The following is a 14,032-nucleotide window of genomic DNA, read 5'->3' on the forward strand; positions in this document are numbered from 1 at the left end:
TATTCTTGGAGATTAGAAAGTCAGTTCCAAGCTCTTAGATTTATTTTGCTTTTACAAGTCTTAGATCACACCATCTTGTTGGTATTTTTAGGGTTGAAAAATAGTTCCCCAGGGTCTAAGTTCTTTGTATCATATTAACAGTGTGTACCATTCACTCCTCAATTTTGTTCTTTTTTCTTGTTAAAGATCCCATATTTATTCTGAGCATTAAATATAGAAGTATATTTCAGTTATGAATCATAAATTATTGACAACAAAGAGGTATTCAAACCTTGTTCAAAGTAATTTTTTTTCCATGTGACACTAAAATCACTGCCATTAAAGTCAACTTAATTTTGAAAGTTTAAAATAGATCAATATTTCCTTTTTAAAGCACAGGGACAACTTTAAATGAGTTTCCAGAACTCCTACTTGTACAAGAATCTAACACATATTTGTTTCCACAAAGATAGCAGCTATTCTGCATCAAACAAGTAAAAGCATATCTCTTGGGCAGTAGCATTGTGAAGGGAATCCTGCCAGCTTCCCTGCTCTTACTCTGCATGAAGCCAAATTACCCTTGCTTGAAATAAGTACAGAAAGGCTAACTTTCACTGAGCATGACTTTGTCTATAGTTACCATCAACTGAAGTTAGAAACGAGTTTAGGCTGGTTTCTTGGAAGTCTTGCTTTCATTTTGTATCACGTTGAGAGATTATATTAAATGCTCTCGGATACAGTCTCTCATATTTTCACAAAGCTATTAGAAAGAAAAGAACACAAAATCCCAGTTCTGTATGTCTTTGTGGACATCTACTGTACATCCTAGGAACCCTTATTTTGCTAAACTACCACCTACTTTTTGGAAGCAGTGAGCTCCAGAGGGTGATCTTTGAACCACAGCTGATTCTCAGGGCCTGATGGGCAGTTTGTGGCTGTCTCATGCATTGTCTTTATTTGTGTTTCAATTAAAATTTTGAGGAGAATGCATGGAGATCATTGCTCCAAGACCAAACTTGGATTTATTTTTAGAATATTTGGGTATCTCTCTTAAGGACCAAACTTGGATTTATTTTTAGAATATTTGGGTATCTCTCTTAAGGACATCAAGATGGTACTAAAGAAAACCTTATTTTCATTGTCACCAGTATTTGTCAAATTCATGCAGGTGAGTTTTCAGGAATAAGAAAAAGCTTTATCAATGATTTAAAGCTTAATTTTCTCCTCCAATAGTCATCTGATAAAGGTTTTACAATCAATAAGAGAGTTACCTGCATTAACAGATCACAGTACTGTACTCTTAGGACCTGGAGGCCACCAAGAGTCCTGACTGTCCTTGTCCAGCTCTGCTTGTGGCTCCTCCCATCCTGCCCATGCTCCAGGACCACATTCCAGGCCCCTGGAATGTCTCCCTGCCCAGAAATGCTGCAGCAGGACCAGTCTCCACAGCCCTGCCCTGCCCAGTCCATGGGCCCATGTCCCACTCCTATCTGAGGCCACACCTCATTCCTGAGGCTGGGGCTGCCCCGGTGTCCCGCGTGTTTCCTGCTCCTGACTGGTGGGACTGGCCCTGCATGGTGAAGCCCCTGACTGAACAGCCTGTACGAGCCACCCCTCTGGTCCCTGCACCCCTCCCCAGCCCTTCATCTCTCAAGGGCACCCTAGCAGTACCACTAGATCAGTAGAATACAATCAAATGTTTCAGGTCTTTATTTTTTCTTCACCTTCTCCTTCCAGATATTCATGTTTTGCAGAATGCCATAACCTGTAAGAGCTTGGCAGACCCGACCATCAAAAGCACAGCACTCACATCTCTGCTCCCAGTGCTGGCCCCCAGCTGAATGCAACTGAGGCACCGTGTCTCAGTCCTTCTCTTTAAAGGCAGCATGAGACTGGCCTTGGCAACCTAATAGATGCTCCCAGTCTCCCTGATCATGACCTCTCATGACAGCTGCATTCCTCTGGGGAACTGGGAATGTCAGACATCAAACTGTCAGACCGGCGAGAGTGTCGGACAGTTTTCTCAGCAGCTGGCTTGTGACTAAGAAATTCGCTGTGACAGAGATCAGAGTGACCCAAACCAAATCGTAAAGCTGAGATGTTTGACCTAGCTTTCCCAACATCATGATAAAAGGAAAAGCATTGACTGACAAGAGGATGAAGAGGAATGTTAGGGCAGATCCTCAGCTGCTGTAAAGGTGTATTGCCTGGAAAATGACAAAAGAGATGAGGCTCATTAACCTAACAGTCCTCAGATGTATTTTACTGTTGCTAGAAAAGGTTTTGCTGCATCATTTTAGCAAATTATACTTTGATGGAATTGAAGGCTCTTACTTGATTAATGTTTAAATGTACAAGAAATAACAGAAGTAGCATATTCTGCTAGTGTTAACATGTTTTGTTTTGACCTTATGAGATACTCTTAGTTCAACAAAGTCAAAATGTGCAACTTTTTATGCTAATTTAATGTACTGTAACGGTTAAACCACATCAACTATGCATTAGGTCAAGTCGAAGTAATATAATGAAACATAGTCTATTATTTACATCACATCCCTCAAATTAAGTAAATTGAAGTAATATTGTTCTTTTACAATATAAATATTTAAATTTCGAATCTAATTACTAATATAACTATTTCATCAATTACTTACTATTACAATAAAAATTTCTGCATTTGCAACAGAATAGAATTTTCAAAATTTCCAGCTTTTCTCATATGTTATAATAATGTTTAGATGACCAAATTCTTCCAAGGTAAGTATAACACAATATGAGAGAAAAATAGAACAACATTCACCATCTCTCTCTCTTGTAAATAGGCTTATCTATTGGAATGACTGTCAATGTCCAACCCTTCAAAGGTGTTCAGGTCCTAACAAATATTTACAAAAGCAAACAAACCATGAAAATATTCTGTACACACAGGAAATTAGCAGTTTTCCCTCTGCAGTTTAAAGGCATATGTCTCTCAATTTTCTCCCTTTATAGCATGCAGAGGATGAAAAATAGCCTTATCACCCTGAGTGATTTTATATATTCATCATTAAGTCTGTATTTATTATGCATAGAATCCATTAAGGAGGATGGTGGTCTCTGTGGTAAAGGCCTGGGTTTTGTAGGGGTTGCAGGAACATCTGTGTAGTCATCCTGATACTCCCTTTACAGTGTGACACAAGGCTGCATGGTAGAATGTTGGGAAGCATTAGGAATTTCAAACAAGGCCTGCAGTAGTAGGTAACTGATGTATATAAAAGCTTTGTCTGATCCACTGTCTTTTACAGCAGCAACTTGCTCTTAATGCTTACCATGAATTAGGGAACACCAGGGAGAGTCACACTCTTAGATTCTGGTTAATCAAAAGGCTCTGTTGAAGTGAATAGCTCAAAGCACATAATGAGCTGGATTTGCAACTGAAGTCAATGTGAGTAGTTCAGAAAAGACATCAAAGGCAGGAGCGTATGGAGGCTGGAGGAAGAAATTTACCTCTTCTCTGACACTTTTATCAGCAGTTTCACTCACAGGAAAAACAGATGCTGTTATGTTCTGCATAGTGTAATATTCCAAAGTTGTTACATATAAATCCATGTCTTACAAGCCTTAGTATTCTTTGAGGGAGCAGAGGACATTCACAGCTTTAGTGCTATGTGACTCTATACAGACTTAAGCAAAATCTCAGGGATAAATTTTTTCAGATGCAGAGCTTCTTGCAGACCCTGCTTGAGGAACAGACTCCAATCCCCTAGTCAGATAGAGAAATGACTTTTTGAACCACAGTATATGAATCAGAGAAACACAGGATAGCAAGAAACCTTTTGGCTCAGGAAACAGTAACTTGTTCTCATATAACCCAATTCTTTTCTTAAATATAACCACCCTAGTAGAAAAAATGGAATAACCACCTGACACAGTTACACAGCAAAAAAAGGATAGGAATATTGAGCATCATTTGGAAATTTAATAATTATCTATAATCTGTTATACTCTGAATATCTTGATATCGGTGATAAAATTAAGTTCTCATAGCATCTTTTCAAGAAAAAATTAAAAGACTCAACAACTACACCCTGGATTTCCCCCAGGATGAGCCATTATCCAGTAACTTGAAAAAAACTCTATATTTTGTATTACCTGAAGCTGCTAAAATGGCAAACAAGTATTTTCATTTTTTGCTGATGATAAGAAACAAGGGAAGGTTTTGTAACACATGAAGATATTCTTTATTGTACAAATTACTTCCACAGGAAAGACAGGACATAATAATTCAAAAAACCTTTTTCACCTACCTGTTCACATCTTGAAAACCTTTGTGAATATTCAAAGTACACAGATCCTCTTCCTGTAGATAGAGGAAAATCTTCTCATTGACTTTACTGGAAGTATGTCAAAAACATAAGCGGTATCTCCAAGTCCTCTTTAGTGATAAAGAGAACTGTTCTATTCCTATGGCTGCAGCACACATGATAAGAATAATCTCAGCCTTAAGCTATACACTTGGGGGTTTGGGCTGCTTTTGGGTGAGGATTGAGAGGGTAAGAAAGAGACAAGAAGCAGATGCTCAGTAACTTACAATTTTTGCAGAGCCCTGAAGATCAGAGAGATATGTTGGGTGCTTTGGGCCACATGGGAATTGTTTAGGCTGTATAGCTTCTTCTCTTCTGAGAGTTTCTTTTTGAAATACCTGAACATTCATTTTAACTTGTTTTTCACTTGTTATAGTGACATATGAGATCAATATTTATGAAAACTGAAAATAAAGGTAAGAAAAAAGTATTAAGTTTTTATGTGGATGGAAGGTTGTCTACAACAATCAGAACTTTACTGAAGGGCAAAAGGACTAGTATTACAATATGTATTTCCTGCTATTCTCACGAAGAGATTTGGGTTTGGGTTTGGATTTTTTGGGTGGGGTATTTTTGTGGGAAGGAGACTTAGGAGTTTTTGTGGGACCACTCTTGTTTTTTTTTGTTGGCAAAGATGGCAAAAGTGGGAAGACAATGTGAATTTTAGTACAGGACCATACGCTTAACAACTTCACTATTTGCTTATTGTCTAACTTCATTGAACATGTTTAACTACTTAACTGATAAAACAACTTTGCAGATTTTCCTAGGCATGAGGCAGTCTTTCAGTCTGATGGTTTACTCCACAATTAATCTATTCAATGGTTTTCCTAACAAAATAAAGTTCTTCTATAGCAGCAGTCATCATCTGTGATTACACTTATCTAGAGAGATTACTACCAGGATCACTCAGAATGCTCTTATCTGTATAATGTATTTTCTAGTTATAAAAACTAAAGTAAAAATTGTGCCTTAGCACTCTATCACTGTTTTCCTATGAAAAAATGTCTGGTTTACAAAGTGTCTCAGTAATTTAACATTTAAATTATTTCTATCTAAAAGTAATCTAAATTATCACTAATTCCCTGTCATTAAATCTGTAATCAGTAATCTCTCTAATGATGAACAGTTGAAAAAAACCCTAAAGTCCATTGTTGCAGAGGAAAATTCCATCAGGTCCTTCAGGGGGAGCAAGAGCAGGCTCAAAAGCTTTTGATAGCATCAAAATTCTCTAACAGGAGTATCAGGTGAATTTCTGTGATTTTACTTCTTTTAATATAAAAAATCCACTTAATCTTGCATTCATAAAAAATTTTCTGTGAGCATATAAACTGAAAGAAATACCAAGATACTGTCCCATAGTCATAATTCTTCTTTAGGGAGAAGTAAAGAGGAAAAGACTAAATTATGGGAACCAAGAATGTAATTTAATTTACTAATTTAAGGTACTCACAGTCACCACCAAGAGATCAACAGCATAAGAACTAAGACAGACCTGGAAAGTCTTTCCCACTTGATCAGCTCTCACATTTACCTCCCCTGACCATGCAAGTCTTTCTGACAGACTTCTGTGCTTGCTATTACTATCTCAGGCAGGGTCATGAATCTTGTCCTGAAAAGTTCATAGTATAATAAGAAATAAGAGGGGGAAAAATATATATATGTATGTGTATACGTATGTATATATATATATATGATTACAGAATTATTATTAATGTATTATACTACAGAAAGAAAAGAGATCCATAAGGGGACACAAGAGTTTTAAAGCTAAATTTAAAAAATTAAATCTGAAAAGTAAAGAGCACTTAAAAATCTGTAGAATGCGGATTTTAGAGATTTTATTATTTATTTATGTGCTCTAAATATACAGAAGCATCTTGGTAGCTCTGCAACAACTTAACCCATCATTGCTAGGTTTGTACAGTTTGTTTTCTCACTGTATGTTCTGAAGGGACTGATCCAACAAATGTGTTTTAACAGATGTGTTTCTTGCCCATAGAATCAAATTCTTAAATATAAAAACCACAGTAGTGATTTTCTTCAAAAATCTGTGTTGGTGTCATCACCCCATGGAAGTGAAACCATTAAGATTAAAAGGTTAAGAGGAAGGTCAAAATTATACCTCTGGGGAAGGACATACTCTTGGCTTCTAGCAAGCACAATATTCTGGACCATGAGGCAGGCAGAAGTCACAGCAAGTAGATGTCTGAAATGTAAGAAATTCTGAAGAGACAATGGTGAGGAGGGTACACCTCTTACAATGAAATCCACAGATCTGATTCAGTTAGAAGTCTAAACTTCATACTCAGCACCCAGACATATGCTGCAAATATGAGGTGTCTGAATACTTCCCGGCATGAACCCCGTGGCAAGGACAGCCAAGGAGAGTTTGTGCCACCTGCACCTGCACCTTTGGAGGTATCAGAACCCTCAAGCCCCAGTTGTACAGAGCCCTGGGCAGCCTGTCCAGGATGTCCTGCCAGAACAAGAGGGTTGGACGTGGTGACCTCCCTTGGCCCCCACCAGCAGCAGCTGTTCTGTGACACCCAGGCAATGCCTGTTTGGAATGACCAGGGCCAGGCCAGGGACTGGGAGCCACACTCCAGGGGCTCGGGGCAGGGAGGGACCATCAGCAGGGCCATCAGGGCAGAAGGAGAAAGCTGGGGCGGGACAGGGACAGGCAGAGACCGGGCCAGGCTAAGGGGCAGCAGGCATGAGTCTCATCTAGAAGTGTCCCCAGTGGGCTGGGGGACAGCCCTGGCCATGGCCACCTCATGGTGTCCAAGAGTTTCTCCCAGGGTCACAGTAGGGAAGGTGCCACCCTCAGAAGCACCAGCTCTCAGCTGGTCCTGAGTCCCAGCAGCCAAAACTCCTTCCTTCCAAGGGAGGTCTCATGGTGCGCCCTGAGCTGGCAGTAGAAGCACTAATAAAGCAATACTTTAATTTTCCCAGTAGTTAAGTGACACTAAATCTGGTATTACACTCTTCAATGCCTCTCCCTGCAGTGCCTGAGAAACTGCAGACCTCAACCAAGAACAGTAATGGGAATTCACAGGCAATACAACTGTGCTGTGGAAATGAAAAGATGGGCTGAAACAGTGTGAGAGACAGTTCAAGGGTGTTATTGTACTTGATATAGGTCAGGCTGAGACAGAGGAGGTCCCTTAAGTAGAAAAACCCAAAATATAAAGTGTTTATTTTCAGTGATAAAGGGTATTTGAATGAGTTTCTTGGGGATGCTGAATGAGCCCACCTAAATACACTTTGGGAAAGGGAAACTGTGGTGAAATTAATTCAAATTCTCTGTGCTTTATACTTAAAGGTCATGCCACGGTGAAGTCAATGCCGCGGTGTGGCTGCAGTTTCTGACCGAAGAAACCATTTCAACATAGAGCTTTCTAAGCTTCAAAGAGCACCTACACAATTTCAAATGTCAAATTGATATGTATAATGTCAAATGGTAGCAGTGGACTACACTTCTCAGTTTCAGGCCTAGATTTTTTACTTTTGCCTTTGGAGAATACTGGCTGCAAAATAAACAAACAACAACAACTAACAGATTTATATACATTTGAAAGCAGTTGCATAGCAACATCTTCAGAGCTATCTTCCTCCTTCTTGGAAATTTATTATTGTCAGATGGACTGGTAGGATTAATCACCTGTTTTGCTGCCTTTTCTCTCTCGTATACTTCAGAATTCATATCTGGAAAAAAATGGGGTTTTTCAAAAAATATTTTCAATTTCTCCAAAAATCCAAACTCTCATCGCACTAAATACAAAGAAAAGCACGTAAGAAATGTAGAGGCTACAGCCATCACACTCTGTTGGTGGTTATAACAATAAAGAAAAAACATACAAGGCTGGTCTCCATCCCCTGCCATAATCCTGAGCATGAATTTTCCAAATCAGAGATAATAAATTCAATGGACTATTGAATAAGGAAAATTAGTAATATAATTTCCCACATGTGTAAGCTACTCATTATTGATTACATTATTATGCTACTGTATTTCTGAGTAATATGGAACAGATGTCTCTCACTAAGATTTTCAGCTGAGAAAGCAGCCTATCAAAACTGGGAAACAGATTCTATGAACAACTTCAGTTTTAACAACCTTACAGTTTTTGTAGAAAAATAACATATTAGTTCATTAAAAATTCTTGTCTACTTATTACTGAAGATTTATTCCCAGACTATGACTGATACTAAACTTCAGTAAACAGTTTGCATGTGCCTAGCATGGCAAGTAAAGAGCTTGTTTCTTAATTTTCCAAATCAGAACAAGTACAGGATGTGGACCTGTTAGAGTGAGTCCAGAGAAGAGCCAATAAGATCAGAAGGCTGAAGCACCTCTCCTATGAAGACAGGCTGAGAAAGTTGTGACTGTTCAGCCCAGAGAAGAGAAGGCTCTGGGGAGAGCTGAGAACAGCCTGAGAACATAATTCTCTCCTACAAAGGAGATAGAGAGGGACATTTTATAACAGCATGTAGTGATAGGACAAGGAAGAATGGCTTCAAACTGAAAGAGAGTAGGTTTAGATTTTATATTAGGAGGAAATACTTTACTATTAGGGTGATGAGACACCAGCAGAAGACCCAGGGAAGTTGTGGAAGTCCCTCCCAAGGAAGTGTTCAGGGCCAGATTGAACCAGGCTATGAGCAACTTGGTCTAATGAGGTCTAAGGTCTCTTCCAACCAAGCCTATGATTCTGTGATGCCATGATTGTTTTCCATGGATTCTGTTGCAACCACCATCAGCAGATGATCAGTACTGGAGCTAGGGACTTTGGATCTCTGTTCATATACTGTTTGCATACAGGCATCAGTAGAAAATATCTTGTTCATTGGCTACATGAGTAACTGAGAGATCTTGAGCCACCAAAGAAAATAACATTCTTAGGTATTGTTAGCAAAACTCAACTTCATCCTTCTCAGACACTAACATTTGTGCATGTTTCATTGTAAAATGCAGAGACTCCTATAAAAGGCTAAGACTAAATTCCTCTATTAAATAATCTTCATGACAGGAAGTCCTGAGCACAGTGGAAAACCATGAATACACAGAAGATTTGGCCTTTAGTGCTATACTTCAATGGTTTTAAAATATAACAGACACAGAAATTAATTTGGATCCTCATTATCCCTTTATTTAATTATTTTTAATGATGGATTAAATAATCTTAATAATATTATAATTCATTTATTTTTAAAGACAAATAAGATAAGAAGAGAAACAAAATAAAAAATGAAGGTTTAAATCATGTTTATTAAAACATGGCATTTTACATCTATCCAACTATTTTTTATGAGCTAAAATTTGTTGATGGTTAAAAAAGAGCTTTACATACAGAAGTTTTGATGTATCCTATGAAAGTAAAATATTCCCAATGTAAAGAATCAGGACATACTATTAATCTCTTGCTGATGTATTTTGTTTTGTTCTCAGGATTGCTAAAGTGCAAAAGACAAACCAATCTCTATTTTTTACTTGGAATTTTTCTTCCTACATTCATAAGATTAACAATATCATCTATCCATGTCCCAGCTGGTCAGCTGCTTGATCCTTGGGTTAGTCAAACATATATATTTTTGTCTGACTAGTCTTACTTTTGTAATTTTTCAAACCAAGTTCCAACACAGGTTTGCCTTAACAAGCCTTTCAATTTCATTTCTTAGCCAAGTGTTATCTTGGTTCTGACTCCATTCAACAGATCTCCCAGTTTATTATTTTTGTGTTAAAAAGTTCTTTCTGAAGTAACTTTACAGTTTATTTTTATATTGTTTTCAGCTAAATACAACTGTGCTCCAAATCCATAACTACACAGAAATAGATCAAAACCACAAATTCAATAGATATTTTCTAACATAACTTTCAAGCAGAGAAAAAGTATAAGTAATTAAAAAATAACTATATATATCTGGAAAGAACTCCATATATCTGCAAAGATGTAATAAGTTCTACTCAGTTTAAAAAAAAAATATAATGAACTGCTTAGCTCCAAATCTCTTTGAAATTGAAATGAATACTGACAACTTAAAACACTTTTTAGATTTACCAATTCTTAATCAGTTTGCATGCAACACATTTCATTACCACTTATATCTGTATGTTTATTTCTTCTGCTTCTGTAGATCTGCAAGGTTTTACCAGTTAAATTGTATTTGGTCTCCACAAATTATCTGGAGGACTCAGATGAGCAATGCCACATTTAAATGCAATAATGCCTTACATTTAAACTTCAGAATATGACAAATCTTTCTGATGCATGTCAGCACTCAGGGTCTGGTGGTATTTCTCAGACTAGGCTTTCAGAGTGAGGTTAGTTCTATCACCTGCACATCATCTGCACATTCTGATATAAAAGCCTCATAAGCACTCTCTACTGTCACAACAGGCCAGAACACTGTGATTCAAAAACAAACAAACAAACCACAACCTATACAAAAAGAAAAAAAAAAATCAGAAAACAGTAAAAACAGCCTTGTGCAATGAAAGCAGTTAGTGGACAAACTGTAAAATGGCTCATAAACTTTCAATCTTACAACTCTTATCAGTTTAACTATGGGGAAAAAAACTTCAGCAAAACATTTGCAGGATGAGGTCTAAAATACTCTTCCAGTGGGAGCTTTGAGCACTCACATTGCATTGTTCCTTTGCACTGAGTGGCCTATGAAATGCTAAGAATGCAGGAAAATATGTGAACCAAAAGGCACTGTGGGATAAGTAAAATGACACTGTGAGATGTGAATAATGGAATATAATTTCTTGCCTGGCATGCAGTTAAAGACAAGTGCCATTGGTGCAATAAGGTATGAAATAATACTTCATATTTCACAGACAGGAGTGTCTTGTTACAATTACAATTTATTTATAAAGTGTGATTTTAAATTTTGTATATATTAAGAAATAGGATTCATAAATTACAACTAGTCGTTTTTGGTGATAAGATGACTCAATTTCTACTGTCTATTTTTAATGAGTTCAGCATGTCTTTGAATAAAATAGGCAGTTATGACTTCTAAAATTCTCTTTCCCTCTCAATAGTAATTTTTCCCTTTCTTAAAGTGTTTTTTTTTTTACTTTTGAATATTTTTTAAAATAATCTCTGGTTGTTTTTTTTTTATTGACATAGACCATTTCTCCAAAAGCAAGAGGACAATCAATGGATTAAGCAGCTACCAGGAGGTTACTAAGTGTGGTGCTTTGTAAGTGGGAGCTGGGGGTAGTAATAACTTTGGTATATTAGCAAGAGGTAGGTGTTCATAAATCTGTGTGCATCTGGGATTTTTTTGATTGACCCAGGATGTATAGTTCTGAGTCTCATGTAATTACAAGATTTATAAATGAAATGGCTTTAATCCTCATTTGCTATAACAATGTGAATTTAGTCATTTTTCCCTGCTACACAATATACAGATTTTATCCAGCCTGAATTCTGTCCAACTAGCCTGGCAGCCATGTGATCCACATCAACTAAACAGAGGCTTCCTATGCAAACCTCTGTAAGACCATTACGCACAGCATCTCAGCCTGTGAGGATTAAAGGGAAAGGAAGTAATCCATGCTAGAGGGAATATCTGTGAGAAAAGGGGCATATATGTGCCTACAAAGGATTACAGGTGGAGGAGGAAGAAATGAGATGCATGAAATGTTGTAACCTTTCAGGAAGGGAAAACAGTGCTATGATAATATAAGAAAGTAAAAATTAAAAAGGAATTTTTAAAAAAGAGGATAAAAAAGGAATGCTACTAATCTTTCATAATGGCTCATCTATTCCTTGAATTAGGCTTTCATAGAATAGTTTTGGATTTGAGAAACCAATATATTCAGCCTATACAAAGAATGTGCACATTCAAATCAAATGTTCTATTTGTAGGGACAGCTATACATTTGTTTCTTTTCTATTCTTTGAAGGATTCCACAGAAGAGGATCAGTTCTTGTCTTCAAAGAAAACCCCAAGCCTATTGGTCCACAATATCACTGTGTTATTTGGTGATATAAATTCGTGTTAATTTCCTTGATCACTATTGTCAAGTGTGAAAATACTTGGCTAGCTGATTCTTTGAACTGGAGATGAAGCATTGCTAAAATGACTGGAGTTTTCCTATTTGTGTCATCTCATAGACAATATGCAGCAGGGAAATAATAATTAATAAAATAAAAAAAAATAATTATTGGCAGTTTCAACAGTAAAATTTCACTAAGACAGAACTTACACTCCAAATTTATGCCAGTAAGGCCCAGTTTTGTATATAAAAGGGGATTTCCTTTGGGATATTTAATTAGGTTGAATACACCTTGAATTGCAATAAAAATTCAAACAGAATTAATCCATTCAGTTATCTTTCTTGTGTTTTTAGGATTCCATTCTGATCTGTGAAGCCTACATTGAAATACTCTAGGGCTTGGGACTTGTGAGTACAGTTTCACTTAATTACTGGTAAAATTATGTGTTTGAATTCATATAATACACATCTTACTAGAAAAAGTTCCTCCTGAAACTGTCTTTATAAGCCTTGCAAAGACTCATGAGGACCATTCAGTTACTTCCTGAGAAGATTAACTTAGAATGTTTCTTTACAACTGGAAATTTATGCACCAGCTTGAACCAAAATGACAAGAGAGACCCCTGGGATATTCTTTGGAATATATATTAATAGCACAGTTGCATCAAGCTTTGCATTTAGAACAACATACTATCAGAATGACTACTAAACAATGCATTTTTCATGCATGCAATATAGCAAATCCCTTTTACATTGTGTCATGAAAACTAAATTTATTGATCTAAAAACTTTTGTAAATATTGCATTCCTGCATAAATTACATTTTCTTTTATTGTTCCTATTAAAAAGGAAAGATAAAGAGGAAGTGCTTTGAATAAAAGTGATAGGGTACAAATGAAGCAAATTTACACTTAGGATAAAGCTCTTTTGATTACCCAGAAATAAGTGATGAAATATTTCACTTAGTGCACAATAGAAATGACAAGCCTCTGGTGCCTCTCTCTCTCCCAAGCAGACAGGGTGAATTTGTATTAGTCAGGGGATTTTATTCATTCACCTTATTGTAAATGCAGAGGTCTGGAAAAACTGTATCTACAAGTCTTCCATCTGCCTCCTTATTCTTTAATTCTCATGCAGTTTAAATGGGAGCAGAGATGCTCTTATGTAAATTTCATTTAATTACATTGCAGTCTTTTAATCTAAATGGTCATATTCAATTTGTCCAAGGAATTGGTGGCCATTATCAAAAGGGTTAGATGCAATGATAGCTGTTATTTATTTGAATAGTGAAGCTGCAGATAGTGCCTCATTTCTGCACTAGTCAGGAATTTTTTTCTGAAGTGTATGTACACACACACAGATATGCACACATGCAACACTTGAGCCCTCCCCAAACACTACAGCTTTCTGTCATACAGATACATATTTATTACAAATAGAAACTAAATTTGTGTATTATAAGGTGTTTAATGGAAATCCATCTACATATTTGACGTGTCTAATAAGACTTCATTTTGTAGAAAATAGCATTTTCATGAGAGCCTATGAATAAAATTGTTGCTATCATGATATTTTCAGTGGTATTATGACAGGTAGGTATGTACAGTAGAGAAAGTGGCCCTTGTTTTCTTTTCCACTCTTTAGTTTCTTCAATGAGATATTATTTTTCAACCCAAAATTTATTATGAGAAAAATG

This window comes from Lonchura striata, chromosome 1A (genome assembly GCF_050655825.1).
Source record: "Lonchura striata isolate lonStrDom1 chromosome 1A, ASM5065582v1, whole genome shotgun sequence".
Lineage (NCBI taxonomy): Eukaryota > Metazoa > Chordata > Aves > Passeriformes > Estrildidae > Lonchura > Lonchura striata.